The sequence below is a fragment of the Sycon ciliatum genome, chromosome 2 (genome assembly GCF_964019385.1).
Source record: "Sycon ciliatum chromosome 2, ocSycCili1.1, whole genome shotgun sequence".
NCBI lineage: Eukaryota > Metazoa > Porifera > Calcarea > Leucosolenida > Sycettidae > Sycon > Sycon ciliatum.
The window spans coordinates 18,340,123-18,353,425 of record NC_088644.1 but is presented as its reverse complement, the minus strand read 5'-3'; the positions used below and the strand labels follow the sequence as shown (position 1 = coordinate 18,353,425).

The 13,303-nt window shown below is 46.8% G+C and overlaps 1 long non-coding RNA gene across 1 annotated transcript; it reads right to left on the bottom strand.

Annotated features, from left to right (window-relative positions):
* Positions 1–2,914: 2,914 nt before the first annotated feature.
* LOC135810767 (uncharacterized) lies at positions 2,915–3,743 on the bottom strand. The gene is made up of 3 exons (XR_010552373.1): positions 3,684–3,743; positions 3,313–3,370; positions 2,915–3,004 (listed from the first exon to the last, which is right to left on the bottom strand). It is a non-coding gene; the product is annotated as an uncharacterized LOC135810767 (long non-coding RNA).
* Between the last annotated feature and the right edge of the window lie 9,560 nt (positions 3,744–13,303).

The following is a 13,303-nucleotide window of genomic DNA, read 5'->3' as shown; positions in this document are numbered from 1 at the left end:
TTAGGCTGCCGACCTGACTGGACAAATGATCCCTGGCTTCACCAGACGCCAGACGTCGGACACCATGTCCTTTGCCGGGACGTCCATCTCCAAAAAGAACTCCATCTTCGTCGTGAAAAGGCTTGAAATACTCAATATTCAACCGAGATTCGCGGTCTCACCCTTTCTCAGATCGAATCATTTTTTGTTGTAGCAGTTGCAGGGCAGATCCCCGCCACTACTTCAACAGAAGATGGCTCCAAAGCATACCTGGAACAAGCCATATCGAGGTTGCAAGCCACCCCTCTCAGCACTTTTTTTGAAGAAATTCGAAATTTCAATGGTGGAAGATATACTATGAAGAGAATTTCAAAAAGTATATTTCGCGGAGCGATCGCTCAACCTACGTCATTCAAACTTTGCAGGATGGTTCAGACGTACATGCTAGGCATGGAACCACAGAAGATGATATCATAACTGACACACAGAGTCACACACACAGCAGATTCGTGTGCACAGATACTAAATTAGTGGACGTCGTCATCTTCTTCCCGCTGATCTCAAATGTACGATGACGTGCTATTTCGCCTGACGTGAAAGCTGGAAAATAACCTATCTCACAATTTGGGGCTTTTCACCCGTGAATCTTCACTTTACCGTGAATCTTCACTTTGCGACTAAACTATTCACAGCAGTGTCAAATTTTGTGGGTCACTGGTGCCAGCGCCCTACAAGCAAACCAAAAAACAAATCAATGCCACCACTGACATTACAGCTGGGTCATGTTATAGAGAGGTACATTGAAATTCAAAGGTCAGCACAAATGGTCAAAATCCGACATTTTCTAACCTTTCCGCCCGTTAATAGCTCAGTAACAGACAATGACCATCCTCATCTCCTTGTGTAGCTGAATATACACAAGTGCACCAAGAAAAACAGCCACATTTCTCTAAAGAACTCGCCCAGGGCTGCTGAAAGCTGAAAAATAACCTATCTCACAAATTGGGGCTTTTTACCCGTGAATCTTCACTTTGCGACTAAACTATTCACAGAAGTGTCAAATTTTCTGGGTCACTGAATGTGGGTGCCAGCGCCCTCCGACCAAACCAAAAGTCAAATCAATGCGACCCCTGACATTACAGCTGTGTCATGTTATAGAGAGGTACATTGAAATTCAAAGGTCAGCACAAATGGTCAAAATCCGACATTTTCTCACCTTTCTGCCCGTTCGCAGCTCAGAAAATGAGCTGGATATAGACAAGTGTACCAAGGAAAAGAGCCACATTTCTCTAAAGAACTCGCCCAGGGCTGCTGAAAGCTGAAAAATAACCTATCTCACAAATTGGGGCTTTTTACCCGTGAATCTTCACTTTGCGACTAAACTATTCACAGCAGTGCCAAATTTTCTGGGTCACTGAATGTGGGTGCCAGCGCCCTCCAAGCAAACCAAAAATCAAATCAATGCGACCACTGACATCACAGCTGGGTCATGTTATAGAGATGTACATTGAAATTCAAAGGTCAGCACAAATGGTCAAAATCCGACATTTTCTCACCTTTCTGCCCGTTCGCAGCTCAAAAACAGACAATGACAATCCTCATCTCCTTGTGTAGCTGAGCATAGACAAGTGCACCAAGAAAAAGAGCCACATTTCTCTAAAGAACTCGCCCAGGGCTGCTGAAAGCTGAAAATAACCTATCTCACAGTTTGAGGCTTTTACCCGTGAATCTTCAATTTGCGACTAAACTATTCACAGCAGTGACCCAGCTGTAATGTCAGTGGTCGCATCGATTTGACTGTTGGTTTGCTTGGAGGGCGCTGGCACCTACATGCAGTGAACCAGAACATTTGACACTGCTGTGAATAGTTTAGTCACAAAGTGAAGATTAACGGTAAAAAGCCCAAATTTTTCAGCTTTCAGCAGCCCTGGGCGAGTTCTTTAGAGAAATGTGGCTCTTTTTCTTGGTGCACTTGTCTATATCCAGCTACCCAAGGAGATGAGGATGGTCATTGTCTGTTACTGAGCTATTAACGGGCGGAAAGGTTAGAAAATGTCGGATTTTGACCAGTTGTGCTGACCTTTGAATTTCAATGTACCTCTCTATAACATGACCGAGCAGTGCCAAGTTTTCTGGGTCACTGAATGTGGGTGCCAGCGCCCTCCAACCAAACCAAAAATCAAATCAATTCGACCATTGACAACGCAGCTGGGTCATGTTATAGAGAGGTACATTGAAATTCAAAGGTCAGCACAAATGGTCAAAATCCGACATTTTCTCACCTTTCTGCCCGTTCGCAGCTCAGAAAATGACAATGACCATCCTCATCTCCTTTTGTAGCTGGACATAGACAAGTGCACCAAGAAAAAGAGCCACATTTCTCTAAAGAACTCGCCCAGGGCTGCTGAAAGCTGAAAATAACCTATCTCACAGTTTGAGGCTTTTACCCGTGAATCTTCACTTTGCGACTAAACTATTCACAGCAGTGCCAAATTTTCAGGGTCACTGAATGTGAGTGCCAGCGCCCTACAAGCAAAACAAAAATCAAAACAATGCGACCACTGACAATGCAGCTGGTTCATGTTATAGAGAGGTACATTGAAATTCAAAGGTCAGCACAAATGGTCAAAATCCGACATTTTCTCACTTTTCCGCCCGTTAATAGCTCAGTAACAGACAATGACCTATCTCACAGTTTTCTTTGAAATCAAAGGCCAGCACAAATGGTCAAAATCCGACATTTTTCCACCTTTCTGCCCGTTCGAAGCTCAGAAACAGACAATGACCATACTCATCTGCTTGGGTGCCAGCGCCCTACAAGCAAACCAAAAATCAAATCAATGCGACCCCTGACAATGCAGCTGGGTCATATTATAGAGAGGTACATTGAAATTCACCGGTCAGCACATATGGTCAAAATCCGACATTTTCTCACGTTTCTGCCCGTTCGCAGCTCAGAAACAGACAATGATCATCCTCATCTCCTTGTGTAGCTGGATATAGACAAGTGCATCTCCTTGTGTAGCTGGGCATAGACAAGTGCACCAAGAAAAAGAGCCACATTTCTCTAAAGAACTCGCCCAAGGCTGCTGAAAGCTGGAAAATAGCCTATCTCACAGTTTGGGGCTTTTTACCCGTGAATCTTCACTTTGCGACTAAACTATTTACAGCAGTGCCAAATGGTCTGGGTCACTGAATGTGGGTGCCAGCGTCCTCAAAGCAAACCAAAAATCAAATCAATGCGACCACTGACATTACAGCTGGGTCATGTTATAGAGAGGTACATTGAAATTCGAAGGTCAGCAAAATGGTCAAAATCCGACATTTTCTCACCTTCCCGCCCGTTAATAGCTCAGTAACAGACAATGACCGTCCTCATCTCCTTGTGTAGCTGAATACAGACAAGTGCACCAAGAAAAACAGCCACATTTCTCTAAAGAACTCGCCCAGGGCTGCTGAAAGCTGAAAAATAACCTATCTCACAAATTGGGGCTTTTTACCCGTGAATCTTCACTTTGCGACTAAACTATTCACAGAAGTGTCAAATTTTCTGGGTCACTGAATGTGGGTGCCAGCGCCCTACAAGCAAACCAAAAAATAATCAAATCAATGCGACCGCTGACATTACAGCTGTGTCATGTTATAGAGAGGTACATTGAAGTTCTAAGGTCAGCACAAATGGTCAAAATCCGACATTTTCTCACCTTTCTGCCCGTTCGCAGCTCAGAAAATGACTATGACCATCCTCATCTCCTTTTGTAGCTGGACATAGATAAGTGCACCAAGAAAAAGAGCCACATTTCTCTAAAGAACTCGCCCAGGGCTGCTGAAAGCTGAAAATAACCTATCTCACAGTTTGAGGCTTTTACCCGTGAATCTTCACTTTGCGACTAAACTATTCACAGCAGTGCCAAATTTTCTGGGTCACTGAATGTGAGTGCCAGCGCCCTACAAGCAAAACAAAAATCAAAACAATGCGACCACTGACAATGCAGCTGGTTCATGTTATAGAGAGGTACATTGAAATTCAAAGGTCAGCACAAATGGTCAAAATCCGACATTTTCTCACTTTTCCGCCCGTTAATAGCTCAGTAACAGACAATGACCATCCTTATCTCCTTGTGTAGCTGGATCATGGCCAGCAATCGAGGACATCTGGGAGTTGTAATTTTTGTACTCCTCTGAGGTGTGATTTTTTGGCGTGCTGGGCCAAGCACAAGGAATTACTAGGAAGCCATCTGCAAAAAACTGCAGAAAATGGTTGTTGTTTGATCCTTTGGTGTAATCTTTGTTTCTAGTCAAAGCTAGTTGCTGTTTGGAGCAGAAACGCTGAAATTGACTATTTTCTGCATGTACTCATACATGTACTCATGCACTCAGGCATGCAGTCTCACTCGTATTTTAGCTCTTTTTCTGGAATGGATGCTGCTCTGTGCCCCTTGGTGAACCTTTCCTGCGCTCGTGGAGCAGCTGAAAAGGATCACAGGTATGTCTGGTTCCTGGTTTGAAAGTGAAGAGTCGACTTTTGTGCCTTGAGGAGTAGAGAGCGATAAAGGTACGTCTGTGGCTCATTTTTGAGTGCTCCTCGTACATTTTTGACCGTGATAGAAATTCTCAGACCAAAGTCAGACCAAAGTGATGATGGCCGTACAGTTTTCTTGTGGATTTTTTAGTTGTTTCATCTCGTATCTATGTCAGTATCGTGATGGTGAAGTGGAGAGGGTGATTATCTTCCTCTAGGCTTCGTTCGGCCGACTTTGCTTCGTCCTCGTTGAAAAGTGATCCGGAAAAAAAGGTCGATTCGCAAAATTAGGTTGATTTTCAATGTACGTGGTGACATGCGATTGCTGGCTATGATAGACAAGTGTACCAAGAAAAAGAGCCACATTTCTCTAAAGAACTCGCCCAGGGCTGCTGAAAGCTGAAAAATAACCTATCTCACAAATTGGGGCTCATTGCGCGAAATCACGCGACACCTGTACATTTTCGATCTGCGGGATGAAGATGACGACGTCCATGCATCAGGTATCAGGGGGTAGTATGATACTGGTATATTACTACTCCACGCCTCAAATTGTGCTGTCAAGCGTATGCGGGGGAGTGTAGCATGCCATCCCTTGCACTTTCCAGCTCAGGGTTATCCTCGCTACCAATGGACGAAATTTCAGGGTCACAGCTTGCGCAACGGCTTTGTCCTGTTCGAATGGCCACTCGACATACTCAGCACAAATTTTCCATTGCATGCATGTGTCATGACCCGGATCAGACTCGTCGTGAAAGCGACCATGCATTGAGTTCAGCAGCCAAAAGCTGGGCTCCGAAATATTCTAGAGTTCTGTAAGAACCATGATTAGTCCTACGAAGGATTTGGCACTTTCGTTAGTTGAGCAATCATGGCTTACAACTCGTGGCCTAGAGTCGCAAGTGTTGTCGTACGTCGGCAACACCTTCAGTACAAGTCGTCAGCATTGTACTCACTACACTATTGAGCTTGAGGGGACCCTGCTTAGTCCTGCAAGGGAGCTGATACCTTTGTTAGTCGAGCAAGCATGGCACCTCTTCTCGCGTCGTACGACGTAAAGGGTCCTGCAAGTGTTTCGCGCACTGCGGACTCCGGTATCCCTTTTTGGGAGAGGTCGCGGCTTGACCGTGCAGCGCCCTAGCTACGGGGTAATGAGAGGGAAGAGCCTACGGGGCAGAAGATGAAGGGTGACCCAATCAAGACACCGTACAAAGGCGGCGCACTCTAGCTGCGGCAACATCCGACAGCGTACTCCAGGCTCCGTCGCACGATCGCCGTACGAATAACCTCGGACATCACTCGAGTACTCATAGTTGTAACTCTTTCATGTAATGTGGGTGAGCGAGCTCCCCGAAGCTATACTAATATTTCCTACTAATTATTATATCACAATTATACTATAACCAAAATCACATAAAAGCCGCCTTCTTCCAACTAATAAAGGAATCTTTTGATCGCTCCCCTTCAACCTTCGACTACCTTGTGTGAGCCGGAAAACAGGTGTGAGCTAGCAACTTGGATGGCGACTATATTGGTCGTCTACCTGGGTAGCCACTAGACAAATCTAAGCCAAGTCACAAACCCGCCAAGCGCGGCCATGACATTTGGTGCTGTGACCAGGATCTCCAAGTTGCGTCTTGCTGTTGCTCTGGCAGAGTAGTCGTAACTCGGTGTGCACTGGTCCATGCTGAACTCTGAGCTCTTGTTTACTCGAGCACGCAGAGGTGTGAATTTGATGTCGATTTCACGAGGCTGCATGCAGTTCTCAAGTGGATTCGGCAGCAAACTGTTTTTGTTCTGTTCTGGCCTTGGTCCGTTCAGTTGAACACTCTGTTTGAGTGCGTGCACATGGAACGTGAACTCGTTCTGTTTAGTGGCCGTTGCTACCAGTTGGCGTGCCAACTTGTTCCGGAAGACCTGGCGAAAGTCGGTCATGCCGCCGACGAGAGTTTCGACTCCCGCACCACTTGTTGGTCTGAGATATGTGTCAGCTGCACTCGATTTGCGGTGTAGACGGCGCATTGTTCGAACCCACGGAGGTTCTTGCAAGGACGTGCAATGAGGAAACTCTGCTGTTTTGTCAGCGCTTGCACAGAAACTGCTCGAGAAGCGAAATGCTTTTAGACTTTTAGAGTCGTCTTGCAGTGGCAGGATCGATGACTGCATGAAGCTTAGCTTCTACGTTGCCCTCAGCTGCAGTTGAGGAGTGTTGCTGTTCTTTTGAACTTTGACGGTTCAAAAAAACAGTCAAGAGGACTATGTCCTTGTCGTGTGACGGAGTCACGAAGCCAGATTTCGAAACTGGGCGCATCAGTTGAGATGCTGGCTGAAACGATGATACAGTAACAAGTTCTGCAGAGAGCTTGAACAACTGCTGATTTGAGTTCGTTGATGCGGATCTCGAATGTTTTGATTGGAGTGTGATGGAAATCACTAGTGAGCTGATGCCCACCTGAAACCCGCACTTCTGTGTTGGGCGATGCCTGTTTGGTGTCGGATCTGTCGACGTCCGCACCCTGTGGTGTTTCGTCACGTACTGAGTATGATGTTGGTTACTGGTTGTGGCATTGGACGCGATGTGCTGTCCCAATTCCTTGCGAGATCACTTCGGGTGGTGGAGCATTGCATTTTAAAGCTTCTAAAGCTGACGTCGTTCCGCCAAGCCATGATGGTGATGGCAAACGAGAGCACGTTCTTCGCTTGCGGAGGCGTGAAGTGATACTCCCATTTTCGGAGGTGACGGTTAACGCCGTGCTAGACAAGTCGGAAGGGTTGCCGACCTGTGCCTTGACGATACCTGATGGGTGTTTTCAAGGAATGAATGATGTCATGATGGCGCATGCGCTAGTGAGCCCTACGGTGGATGGTGTTCCCGTACGGGTGTTGAATTACTCTGACGAGGCAGTGGCTCTAGAGAGGGCAATGCAGATTGGTCGGTTAGCACCAATATCTGAGGTCATGAGTATCGTGACCGAAGACACTCTGGCTGATGGCCAGAGAGAGGAATCAGTTCAAATAGCTGAGACGGAGGACTCTCTCGGGGTCTGGAAGCAGTTGCGAATTGGAGCAAGATGTCCGGTTGTGGACCCCCGGAAAGGTTGGAAGAGGACGAACTCATCCATGGAACCTTTGAGGTTGGGCGAGGACGAACTCGACCCTGGAGCCTGTAGGTTGGACGAGGACGAACTCGATCCTGGAGCCTGTAGGTTGGACGAGCTGGACTCGATCCTGGAGCCTAGGTGTGTGGACGAGCTGGACTCGGGCCTGGAACACACGGAAGTGGGGGTCGGAAGAGATGGTAATGAAACCTCTCGAGGACAATCTGGTATCTCCCGCGAGGAGATCCACTGCTTGCAAGCCTTAGTGCTTCGGTATCGAGATGCGTTCGCTTTGAACCCATCTGAGCTTGGTCGCACTTCGGTGCTACACCACACAATTGAGACACGTGATCGTGGTCCTGTTGCACAGGCTACTAGGCGTATGCCATTGTGTCTGTCCTTGCTGGCAGCAATGACCCTACCGTGGAAGTCTTGGCGAGGTCGCCAAGGTCTTTTGTAATGGGTGGAGTGTGGGTGGAACCGATTCGTTGGATACCACCAAATCTATGAAATGGCTCCTGGAGCTCTGCAGTAGTTTTTGTACTGAACCGGATACCTACGTGGTAGAAGGGTGTGTCGACCACACGTTATGGCCTATGGTCTACATTCATCTGAGATGACACGAAATGGCGAACTGTCATACGTATACGCTTTGCGTGAAGATTTGCAACGTGCATTTAGTTGTACATGACAAGCTGCGTGTTGATCATCAGCACCAGGCTCATCTCTACGATAGTGGGGCAGTACCAGTTTCATTTTGAAGTTGGAATTTTTTGATGGAAATGTCCCGCCTGTGGAGCCACATTTCGTACTCTATGCCCGTACCTGTTACGGTGCAGAACCAGTTGGCTTGGCCAACGAGAGCTAGGCGGTTACCGTCACGACTCGCTGACTTTAATGTTAGTTGAGATCACGGGGACGTGATTCTTGAGAGGCCGGGGAATTGTCATGACCCGGATCAGACTCGTCGTGAAAGCGACCATGCATTGAGTTCAGCAGCCAAAAGCTGGGCTCCGAAATATTCTAGAGTTCTGTAAGAACCATGATTAGTCCTACGAAGGATTTGGCACTTTCGTTAGTTGAGCAATCATGGCTTACAACTCGTGGCCTAGAGTCGCAAGTGTTGTCGTACGTCGGCAACACCTTCAGTACAAGTCGTCAGCATTGTACTCACTACACTATTGAGCTTGAGGGGACCCTGCTTAGTCCTGCAAGGGAGCTGATACCTTTGTTAGTCGAGCAAGCATGACACCTCTTCTCGCGTCGTACGACGTAAAGGGTCCTGCAAGTGTTTCGCGCACTGCGGACTCCGTTATCCCTTTTTGGGAGAGGTCGCGGCTTGACCGTGCAGCGCCCTAGCTACGGGGTAATGAGAGGGAAGAGCCTACGGGGCAGAAGATGAAGGGTGACCCAATCAAGACACCGTACGAAGGCGGCGCACTCTAGCTGCGGCAACATCCGACAGCGTACTCCAGGCTCCGTCGCACGATCGCCGTACGAATAACCTCGGACATCACTAGAGTACTCATAGTTATAACTCTTTCATGTAATGTGGGTGAGCGAGCTCCCCAAAGCTATACTAATATTTCCTACTAATTATTATATCACAATTATACTATAACCAAAATCACATAAAAGCCGCCTTCTTCCAACTAATAAAGGTATCTTTGATCGCTCCCCTTCAACCTTCGACTACCTTGTGTGAGCCTGAAAACAGGTGTGAGCTAGCAACTTGGATGGCGACTATATTGGTCGTCTACCTGGGTAGCCACTAGACTGATCCAAGCCCAGTCACAAACCCGCCGAAGCGCGGCCATGACACATGCACAAAATGTTCAACTTTCGTATTTTTGGCGACTTTACCACCGTTGTGGAGGCTGGTTGGTGAGGAGCAGGTAGCCATCCCTTGTAGAATCAAACACATGGTTCCACAGTGTGGCTGATTCCGCAAGAGCCAGGTCCATACGAGGAACATTCGCTTTGTCTTTCGCCATCGAAGTAAGTCACTTTCCTTGTTCTCAGTGTTTTTTACGTTCAACGTTTCTGAGATTTTTGAATTATTCACTTTTCATTCTTTCATACTTTATTTCTTCATGTTCACTGCCTCACTTGCCTTCTGATCTGGAGAATGTGATGGAGGTGACTGTTGGTTACTGCCTGGTATAACGGTTGTCGTGCTGTTGCTGTATTTCCGTCCTGCTCGCGACGTTGTAGATCACAAACAATTTGAAATCACATGAATTGTACTTACCGTCGTGCGTGCGGTATTAGGAAACACTGTGCAGATTAGATCGTCGCAATGTATCTATATGTGTGTCTGGTCATCCTGTGCCACGCAAGAACTCCAACCACACGCATTCGTCCTCGGCCCTGTTGATCGATTGTCCACTCGTCTTTCCTTGAAGAACGATCGATCAAAAAAAAATCGAGCTCGAGGACTTTTTGCTAAAAAACGGCTGAAAAAAGGAAGAAAAAAGGGTGCTCAGAATGAGATTCGAGTACCATGGTCCCAGCAGTTTATGTGGATGTCGCTCATAGATGCGCGATTTCGCGCAATGTTTTACCCGTGAATCTTCACTTTGCGACTAAACTATTCACAGCAGTGCCAAATTTTCTGGGTCACTGAATGTGGGTGCCAGCGCCCTCCAAGCAAACCAAAAATCAAAATAATGCAACCATTGACATTACAGCTGGGTCGTGTTATAGAGAGGTACATTGAAATTCAAAGGTCAGCACAAATGGTCAAAATCCGACATTTTCTCACCTTTCCGCTCGTTCGCAGCTCAAAAAATGACAATGACCATCCTCATCTCCTTGTGTAGCTGGACATAGACAAGTGCACCAAGAAAAAGAGCCACATTTCTCTAAAGAACTCGCCCAGGGCTGCTGAAAGCTGAAAAATTACCTATCTCACAGTTTGGGTTTTTTTACATGTGAATCTTCACTTTGCGACTAAACTATTCACAGCAGTGCCAAATTTTCTGGGTCACTGAATGTGGGTGCCAGCGCCCTCCAAGCAAACCATAAATCAAATCAATGCGACCACTGACATTACAGCTGGGTCATGTTATGGAGAGGTACATTGAAATTCAAAGGTCAGCACAAATGATCAAAATCCGACATTTTCTCACCTTTCTGCCCGTTCGCAGCTCAAAAAATGACAATGACCATCCTCATCTCCTTGTGTAGCTGGACATAGACAAGTGCACCAAGAAAAAGAGCCACATTTCTCTGAAGAACTCGCCCAGGGCTGCTGAAAGCTGAATAATAACTTATCTGACAGTTTGGGGCTTTTTACCCGTGAATCTTCACTTTGCGACTAAACTATTCACAGCAGTGCCAAATTTTCTGGGTCACTGAATGTGGGTGCCAGCGCCCTCCAAGCAAACCAAAAATCAAACCAATGCGACCACTGATATTACAGCTGGGTCATGTTATAGAGAGGTACATTGAAATTCAAAGGTCAGCACAAATGGTCAAAATCCGACATTTTCTCACCTTTCCGCTCGTTCGCAGCTCAGAAAATGACAATGACCATCCTCATCTCCTTGTGTAGCTGGACATAGACAAGTGCACCAAGAAAAAAAGCCACATTTCTCTAAAGAACTCGCCCAGGGCTGCTGAAAGCTGAAAAATAACCTATCTTACAGTTTGGGGCTTTTTACCAGTGAATCTTCACTTTGTGACTAAACTATTCACAGCAGTGCCAAATTTTCTGGGTCAGTGAATGTGGGTGCCAGCGCCCTACAAAAAAAATTACGGTTCGCGTGAGACTCGGCCAAAGGCCCAGTTTTCCGCATCCGCAGGAACGCCACCACCCTCTTGGATCAAGGCGCAGATGCAGCTCCTAAGCGGTGGGAGGTGAGTAGATCAAACCCACCACAAAGTGGTCAAAGACCGAAATCCCATTCACTGCATCCATGTTTCCATCGTGCCAGGCCACGAGTTCCCAATTAACTGTGGGTCGCAGCACGGCTAGAAAAAATCCTTCCGCTTCCTTGCAGGACTTGAACCTGGTACCTTCTGTTTCTCAATCATGGTCTTAGACCATCCCACTATGCCTGCCTGCTGCTACCTGCGCCCTGCCTGCCTGCGCCCTACAAGCACACCAAAAATCAAATCAATGCGACCACTGACATTATAGCTGGGTCATGTTATAGAGAGGTACATTGAAATTCAAAGGTCAGCACAAATGGTCAAAATCCGACATTTTCTCACCTTTCTGCCCGTTCGCAGCAAGAACTCGCCCAGGGCTGCTGAAAGCTGAATAATAACTTATCTGACAGTTTGGGGCTTTTTACCGTGAATCTTCACTTTGCGACTAAACTATTCACAGCAGTGCCAACTTTTCTGGGTCACTGAATGTGGGTGCCAGCGCCCTCCAAGCAAACCAAAAATCAAACCAATGCGACCACTGACATTACAGCTGGGTCATGTTATAGAGAGGTACATTGAAATTCAAAGGTCAGCACAAATGGTCAAAATCCGACATTTTCTCACCTTTCCGCTCGTTCGCAGCTCAGAAAATGACAATGACCATCCTCATCTCCTTGTGTAGCTGGACATAGACAAGTGCACCAAGAAAAAGAGCCACATTTCTCTGAAGAACTCGCCCAGGGCTGCTGAAAGCTGAATAATAACTTATCTGACAGTTTGGGGCTTTTTACCCGTGAATCTTCACTTTGCGACTAAACTATTCACAGCAGTGCCAAATTTTCTGGGTCACTGAATGTGGGTGCCAGCGCCCTCCAAGCAAACCAAAAATCAAACCAATGCGACCACTGATATTACAGCTGGGTCATGTTATAGAGAGGTACATTGAAATTCAAAGGTCAGCACAAATGGTCAAAATCCGACATTTTCTCACCTTTCCGCTCGTTCGCAGCTCAGAAAATGACAATGACCATCCTCATCTCCTTGTGTAGCTGGACATAGACAAGTGCACCAAGAAAAAAAGCCACATTTCTCTAAAGAACTCGCCCAGGGCTGCTGAAAGCTGAAAAATAACCTATCTTACAGTTTGGGGCTTTTTACCAGTGAATCTTCACTTTGTGACTAAACTATTCACAGCAGTGCCAAATTTTCTGGGTCAGTGAATGTGGGTGCCAGCGCCCTACAAAAAAAATTACGGTTCGCGTGAGACTCGGCCAAAGGCCCAGTTTTCCGCATCCGCAGGAACGCCACCACCCTCTTGGATCAAGGCGCAGATGCAGCTCCTAAGCGGTGGGAGGTGAGTAGATCAAACCCACCACAAAGTGGTCAAAGACCGAAATCCCATTCACTGCATCCATGTTTCCATCGTGCCAGGCCACGAGTTCCCAATTAACTGTGGGTCGCAGCACGGCTAGAAAAAATCCGTCCGCTTCCTTGCAGGACTTGAACCTGGTACCTTCTGTTTCTCAATCATGGTCTTAGACCATCCCACTATGCCTGCCTGCTGCTACCTGCGCCCTGCCTGCCTGCGCCCTACAAGCACACCAAAAATCAAATCAATGCGACCACTGACATTATAGCTGGGTCATGTTATAGAGAGGTACATTGAAATTCAAAGGTCAGCACAAATGGTCAAAATCCGACATTTTCTCACCGTTCTGCCCGTTCGCAGCAAGAACTCGCCCAGGGCTGCTGAAAGCTGAATAATAACTTATCTGACAGTTTGGGGCTTTTTACCGTGAATCTTCACTTTGCGACTAAACTATTCACA